The sequence below is a fragment of the Callithrix jacchus genome, chromosome 2, assembly GCF_049354715.1.
Source record: "Callithrix jacchus isolate 240 chromosome 2, calJac240_pri, whole genome shotgun sequence".
NCBI lineage: Eukaryota > Metazoa > Chordata > Mammalia > Primates > Cebidae > Callithrix > Callithrix jacchus.
Genome location: NC_133503.1, coordinates 86,279,859 through 86,288,107, shown reverse-complemented (window position 1 = coordinate 86,288,107; position 8,249 = coordinate 86,279,859).

Sequence of the window (8,249 nt, the reverse complement as noted above, 5' to 3'; positions counted from 1 at the left end):
TGTAGTTTGGTGTTCCAGTATTGTGTGTGTGTGTGTGTGTGTGTGTGTGTGTGTGTATGCGTGTGTATATAAATTGTTATGTCCTCTTACTGAATTGACCCATATATTATTATATAGTGACCTTCTTTGCCTCTTTGTACAGTTTTTGACTTGAAGTCTACTTTATCTACTATGAGTTTAGCTACTCCTGCTCTTTTTTGGGCTTCATTTTTATAGAATATCTTTTTCCATCCCTTCACTTTCAATCTATATGTGTTTTTATAGGTGAAGTAAGTTTCTTGTAGGCAGCATATAGTTGGGTTTTGTTTCTTTATCCATTCAGCCACTCTATGTCTTTTTTCTGGAGAATTTTATTTATTTACACTTAATGCTATTATTGATAGGTAAGGATTTACTACTGTCATTTTGTTGCTTGTATTTTGGCTGATTTGTAACTCCTTTCTTCCCTTCTTACTGCCTTCCCTTATGGTTAGGTGATATTCCTGGTAGTGTGTTTTCATCCTTTGCCTTTTATTTTCAGTGTATCTATTACATATTTTTACTTACTTTGTGGTTACCATGAGCTTACAAAAAATATCTTATAACAAGTTACATTAAATAGATGACAAATTTGATAGAAGAAAAAGGAAAAAAAACAAACAGAAAAAAACTATGAAACTCTACACCTTAAGTCCATCTTCCTCTTGTACTCCCTGTACCTCTTTTGTAAGGTCATTAATCCCACTCAAGAGAGTGCTGCCCTCATGACTTAATCAACTCTTAAAAGGCCCCACCTCTTAGTATTACCATATTGGTGATTAACTTTCAATATATGAATTTTGGGGGGATACATTCAGACTATAGTAATCATTGAATGTTTAATTGTATTCGCTCTGAATCTACCCACATGGTAGATTGTTTAATGACTCCAAATCCCCTCCCTTACCTCCCAATTCCAGTATGTACTCCTTTTTATAACAGGTCTTTGCTTCACAGCCCATCCAGAGGTGGTGCCCATTTCTCCACCCCCTTGAATTTTGGCTATCAATAGAATGTGGTAGAAGTGAGGTTGTTTGAGTTCCTGAGCCTAGGTATCAAGTAGCCTCGAAAATGCTGCTTTCACCTCTTGGAACACTGCTCAGAACTGCCATGTAAGGAAGCTTATCTAGTCTACAGGAGACTGAAAGGCCACATGGAGAAAAATCAAGGCACTCCAGCCAGCACCAACTGCCAGACATGTGAGTGAGGCCATTGAGCCCTCCAGCCAGATAATCATCTATCTGCATGAAGCTACTTGAAAAAGCACAAGCAAAATCAGCAGAGAAATTGCCCAGCAAACTCACAGAAGTATGAGAAATGATATACTTGCTGTCTTAAGACACTACATTTTGGGGTGATTTGTTACATAGTAATAGATAGCTGACACAGCCTGTCATAATCTTTTAACCTGTAATTATATTACAGAAGCTTATTTGCTTAATGGAAACTTTTACAATTCCTCTACATTCTTGCACTGTTCCTCATGCAAAGTAATTCTCTCTGTAATGAAGGTTATTCACCTGCCTAATAAAAGAACACCCTGAACTTCCAAGGTTAGTAAAGGAGGAGAATCTCATATGGGGAGTGTGATTTCTCCCTTTCTTCTCATGAACATCACCACCCTAGCATGGAAATAGACCCAGCTCCAGGTGAAGTTGGACCTACCAAAGACTTGGGAGTAAGTGAAAGGAGAAAATACACACACACACACACACACACACATGCATACACACGTGCACATGCATGCACACATAAACACACAGTAGTATATTAGTGTTCTTCAGAGAAACAGAACCAATGGGAGTGGTGTACGTGCATGTGTGTGTGTGTGTGTGTAGAGAAAGAGAAACGGAGAGAGATTGAGGAATTGGCTCACATAATTATGGAGGCTGAGATTTTCCACAATCTACCATCTGTAAGCTGGAAACCCAGGAAAGCAGGAGGTGTAATTAAGTCCAAGTCTGAGGGTCTGAAATCGGGAAACAATGACATAAGTCCGAGTCTGAGGTGAAGAGATGAGATATTCCAGCTCAAGTAGTGAAAAGAGGTGAGCTCAAGTAGGAAAAAAGGATAAATTCCTCCTTACTCCACCTTTTATTTTCTTCAGGCCCTCAACAGACAGGGTGACGCCCATTGGGAAGGACAATGATCTTCCTAAGTTTACCAGTTCAAATGCTGCTGTCATCTGCAACACCCTCACAGACCCACCCTGAAAAAATGTTTACTCTGGATACCTGTGGCTCACTCACTCAAATTGACATTGAAATTAACATATATATCATTATATACTATAGTAACCATTATATATCATTATACTATAATGTAATATATAAAATACATGTCATACACACATATATAAAACCCAAGGTCACATAGCTAGTAAAGAGAACAACTAGGATTCAAACCCAGTAGTCTGGCTTCAGAGTCTGTGCTATTAAAAATTGCATTCTACTGCCACAAAGAGTCATATGTGTGACTTCTTTGGTCACACCTAGGTATGACTTCATAGGTATGGCTATTTTAGGAGCCCCCACGTACCAACCATTGCAATGGGATTTTCTGCTGCACTGGCTCCTTAATCTGACTGCAGCTTGCCTCCTTGGGCCAGACACTGTTCTTCCTCCATTACCTAGGAAGACCCTCTTGACTAGACTCTTAGAGTCCAGGCCCAAGTATAGGAGATACTTCATCCCAGATGTGTAATATGGGGAATTCCCATTCCCTTTAGGGTGTGGCAGATATGGTAAATTGCCTTCCTAATTTCATTTCAACTTTAGTGCCCTTTCTAATTTCATTTCCGTTTTCCTTCTTGTACGATGCAGGCTGGAATGTTACAACTACATTCTCCAAGACTCCCTTATAGCTAGTTTCTACATATAACCTATCACCAAGAATACATACTGCTTGAGACTAGGAGGCAGAGATGCCAAATGTGAATAATAGCTCCACACAGAGAGATCAGATCTTGCAAGTGCAGTGAGTGAGGCACCTGGATTTCCTGGGACAGCTGCACTGGGGATTGGGAGTCCAAAGCCAGGTTCTCTAGTCTTTTCAGAAATTCTTGCAAGGTGCCTACTACTGTTTAATGAATTCTTCTCTGCTTAAACTAAGTAACGTGGATTCAGCTGTCTACAGTTGAAGGTCCTGACACATACAGGATGTTACTGCACCCCCAACCATAGGAGCAGCCCCTACAAATGAAGCACATTGGAATACAGTAGGCTGATTTCCATATGAGTAACTTTAAGATTTCCCTTTGATTCCAATTTCACCTGCAGTCTCCAACGTAAGAGTGGAAAAGCAGAGGTTATAATGGAGAGAACAGAAGTGAGCCCATAGAACCTGGTTCAATTATCAAATATTGAGTCAGGGATAGGTTGAGCCAGCAACAAAATCAACCCACAGGGACTTGAGGCCTCAGCAGAATGAACAAGGCAGTCTGCATCTGAAGATCAAGATGGTTGGAAAAGTAAAGCCAGGACACCAGGTCTAAATTGGGTTTCATGAATAGTATTTGGCCAAGTCAGGAACCCTTTATGAACACCCCAGCCCCAACCACAGGTGTGTATGTTCTCATTTTAGTGAAACGAGAGGACACGAGGATATGTCTTAACACTTAATTAGTGTGCTGGAGTGCAGTGACACAATTTTGGATCACTGCAACCTCTGCCTCTCAGGTTTCAGTGATTCTCCTGCCTCAGCTTCCCAAGTAGCTGGGATTATAGGCAACTGCCACCATGCCCGGCTAATTTTTGTATTTTTGTATTTTTAGTAGGAGATGGGTTTCTGCATGTTGGCCAGGCTAGTCTTGAATTCCTGATCATAAGCCTTGGTGACAGAGTGAGACTCTGTCTTAAAAAAATGGCAATTATTAACAAGTCAGAAAACAATAGATGTTGGCATGGATGTGGGAAAAAGGAAAAGGGAATGTTATACACTGCTGGTGGGAATGTAAATTAGTTCAACCTCTATGGAAAACAGTATGGAGATTCCTTAAAGAGTGAATAGTAGATCTACCATTCAATCCAGCAATCCTACTACTGTGCATCTACCAAAGGAAAAGAAGTCATTATATGAGAAAGACAGTTTCACACATATGTTTATAGCAGCACAATTCACAATTGCAAAGATGTGGAACCAGCCTAAGCACTCATCAACTAATGAGTGGATAAAGAAAATGTGGTATATACTCATGATGGAATACTACTCAGCCATTAAAAGGAACAAAATAATGTATTTTGCAGCAACTTGGATGGAGCTGGAGGCCATTATTCTAAGTGAAGTAACACAGGAGTGGAAAAGCAAAAAACAAATGCCCTCACTTGTAAGTGGGAGCTAAACTATGAGTACACAAAGGCTTGAAGAGTGATATCATGGACTTTAAAGACTCAGAAAAGGGAGGATGGGATTGGATATAGGGATAAAAAGTTACACAGTAGGCACAATGTACACTACTTGGGTGACAGGTACACTAGAATCTCAGAATTCACCACTATACAATTTATTCATGTAACAAAGAACCCCTTGCAACCCAAAAGCTATTGTAATATAAAAATGCAGCTTGCTGATTTCAGTGGTCCATTGAGCCCCAACTCAATCCCATGGCACCCACCATGAGACAAGTCCAGGCAGTTCGCCACTGGAGAAGAGTTTGTTTATGTCATGACTTAGAAGCTGCATATCCCTAAAGGGAAAATGTGCAAACTTTGAGAATTTTATTTCCTGGAGTTTCCTCTTTTTCCATAACATGAATTAATAATAATCTTCTTAAGGCTGCTCTTATATTAGATAACCATTTTTTATTCTACAAAATTGTTGGAACTTACATCATTCATAATAAATTAAAATTCTTTTTCTTTCCTCCCCTTTTTTTCAACCCTTTCTTCCTTTTAAAATTCATAAACCTCTGGTCATTACTTCATGGTTTTATCTGACATAAAACCACTGTAGCTGATTAAGGTGATTATTATTTGTGAAAGTACCATAATTATCATGTATTCCTGAGTTATATGCTTCATATAAATAGCACAAATATCTACAATAGAGTAGAAAAAACAGAATACAGCTTCCTAGATAATATGGCAGGTTGAACCCCTTAGTCTAATTTTGCTCTCTCCTGAAACCCCACAAAAACTGTAGCAAAGAGATTTAAAGTGAAAAGTAAACTCATGTGGGCAGAGTAGACAAAACAAGAGATAAGAACAACAGTTTGTAAATTAGAAAGCAGATGGACAGGAGGCATCTTAGCAAATGCAGGAAACCCAACTCTAAGCCTGCAGTGGAAAAAGCTGAGAACCAACCTGAATTTGAAGCACAGTCCTCAAAAGGCTTGAGCAGAGGTAGCACCAGGGGCTTGGTTGGAGGAAGAGGGTTGGACCAGAAGGAGGAAGTTGGGTGGTGCAGAGCAAAACACAGAGGCTCAACTGACAGCTGTTGGAGTAAGCAGATCCCTCTGCTAGCTGCCCACTCCACCCTGGGAACTGGCCCCTCAGCCCCGGAACTTTATTTACAGCAGAGGGTGAACTAATTATGTCTGGACTGGGAAATTCCAGGCAGGGCTTTGGGTGGCACTACCATATTAAAACAAGAAAGTCAGGCAAATGTTTGTGCACTCTATGCTGAAGACTTTCTGCTTTTTCTCCCACTTGATTCTCAGAATACAGAAAGCCAGTTTTTTTTCCTTCTAGGCAGGAAGAGAGAAAAGTATTCCAGCGAGAAATTGACCAGCCCTAGAAAAAAGACCTAAAGATACTGACTGATGCTAAAAGGTGCCCAAAAATAACTCAGCCAGAGAAATCTTCAGTGAAATTCATCATGGATAAACTCAAAGAAAATGTCTCAAAACTTAAAATCAGCTTTCTAGTTCCCCATATTAAACATAAACAGACAGCCAAAGATTGCCTGGTGTGTGTGGGTGTCACTAACCCAGAAGATAGAGGTGAAAATGAACCGACAGAAAGAAAAGCAGGCCGGGCTCGGTGGCTCACGCCTGTAGTCCCAGCACTTTGGGAGGCCGAGGTGGGTGGATCACGAGGTCAAGAGATCAAGACCATCCTGGTCAACATGGTGAAACCCTGTCTCTACTAAAAAAACAAAAAATTAGCTGGGCATGGTGGCGTGTGCCTATAATCCCAGCTACTCAGGAGGCTGAGGCAGGAGAATTGCCTGAACCCAGGAGGCGGAGGTTGCCCTGAGCCGAGAGCATGCCATTGCACTCCAGCCTGGGTAACGAGCGAAACTCCATCTCAAAAAAAAAAAAAAAAAAGCAATTTGTAGAAATCAGAAGCAATGCAGAGAAAAGAAAACTAAATGATACAAAACCCCCAAAGAACATTAATATCCACAGAATGTTAAGAGAAGATACTACATTTAGGTAACAAATGTTATTAACCAAAAAACAAAATAAAAACATAAGAACTTTTGAAGAACAAAAATAAATTTTTAGAAATTGAAAGCATAATAGCAAAAATATTATGGTTGGAATGTGAAATACTGAAAAAGAAAGTTGAACAAATGTTTCAAAAAATAGAAGGCAAATGAACACTAGAAGATAAAAGATAAAATTAGGTAACTAGTACAGAAGTTCCAATAATAGCAGTTTTTCATTTATATATATATAATATATATTATATTATTGGAACTATATAAAAAATATATATATAAATATATTTTTTATTGCATTTTAGGTTCTGGGGCACATGTAAAGAATATGCAGGATTGTTGCATAGGTACATACATGGTAATGTGGTTTGCTGCCTCCATCCCTATCGCCTATATCTGGCATTTCTCCCCATGTTATCCCTCCCCAACTCCCTACCCCCACTACGGGGTAGGTACTCCCTACCTCCGCTAGTCCCCTCCAACAGACCTCAGTGTGTGATGCTCCCCTCCCTGTGTTGTGTTCTCATTGTTCAACACCCACCTATGAGTGAGAGCATGTGGTGCTTGATTCTCTGTTCCTGTGTCAGTTTGCCAGAATGATGGTTTCCAGGTTCATCCATGTCCCTACAAAGACACGAACTCATCATTTTTTATGGCTGCATATTATTCCATGGTATATATGTACCACATTTTCCCTGTCCAGTTTATCATCAATGGCATTTGAGTTGGTTCCAAGTCTTTGCTATTGTAAACAGTGCTCCAATGAACTTTCATGTGCATGTGTCCTTATAGTAGAACAATTTATAATCCTTTGGATATATACCCAGTAATGATATTGCTGGGTCAAATGGACTTTCTATTTCTAGGTCCTTGAGGAATTGCTACACTGTCTTCCACAATGGTTGAACTAATTTACACTCCCACCAACAGTGTAAAAGTGTTCCTATTTCTCCACATCCTTTCCAGCATCTGTTGTCTCCAGATTTTTTAATAATCGCCATTCTAACTGGCATGAAATGGTATCTCAATGTGGTTTTGATTTGCATTTCCCTAATGACCAGTGGTGATAAGCATTTTTTTCATATGTTTGTTGGCCTCATATATGTCTTCTTTTGAAGAGTGTCTGTTCATATCCTTTTCCCACTTTTGAATGGGTTTGTTTTCGTAAATCTGTAATCTTGTAAATCTGTTTTAGTTCTTTGTAGATTCTGGATATTAGTCCTTTGTCAGATAGGTAGATTGCAAATATTTTTTCCCATTCTGTTGGTTGCCAATTCATTCTAATGATTGTTTCTTTTGCTGTGCAGAAGCTCTGAAGTTTAATTAGATCCCATTTGTCTATTTTGGCTTTTGTTACCAATGCTTTTGGTGTTTTAGTCATGAAGTCCTTGCATATGCTTATGTCCTGAATGATTTTGCCTAGGTTCTCTTCTAAGGTTTTGATGGTGTTAGGTCTTATGTTTAAGTCTTTAATCCATCTGGAGTTAATTTTAGTGTAAGGTATGAGAAAGGGGTCCAGTTTCTGCTTTCTGTGCATGGCTAGCCGATTTTCTCAACACCATTTATTAAACAGAGAATCCTTTCCCACTGCTTGATTTTTTTGAGGTTTGTCAAAGATCAGATGTCTGTAGACGTGTGGCTTTGCCTCTGAGGCCTCTGTTCTGTTCCATTGGTCTATATCTCTGTTTTGGTACCAGTACCATGCTGTTTTGATTACTGTAGCCTTGTGGTATTGTTTGAAGGTAGTGTGATGCCTCCAGTTTTGTTCTTTCTGCTTAGAATTGACTTGGCTATGTGGGCTCTCTTTTGGTTTCATATGAAGTTAAGTTGGTTTTTTCCAGTTCTGTGAA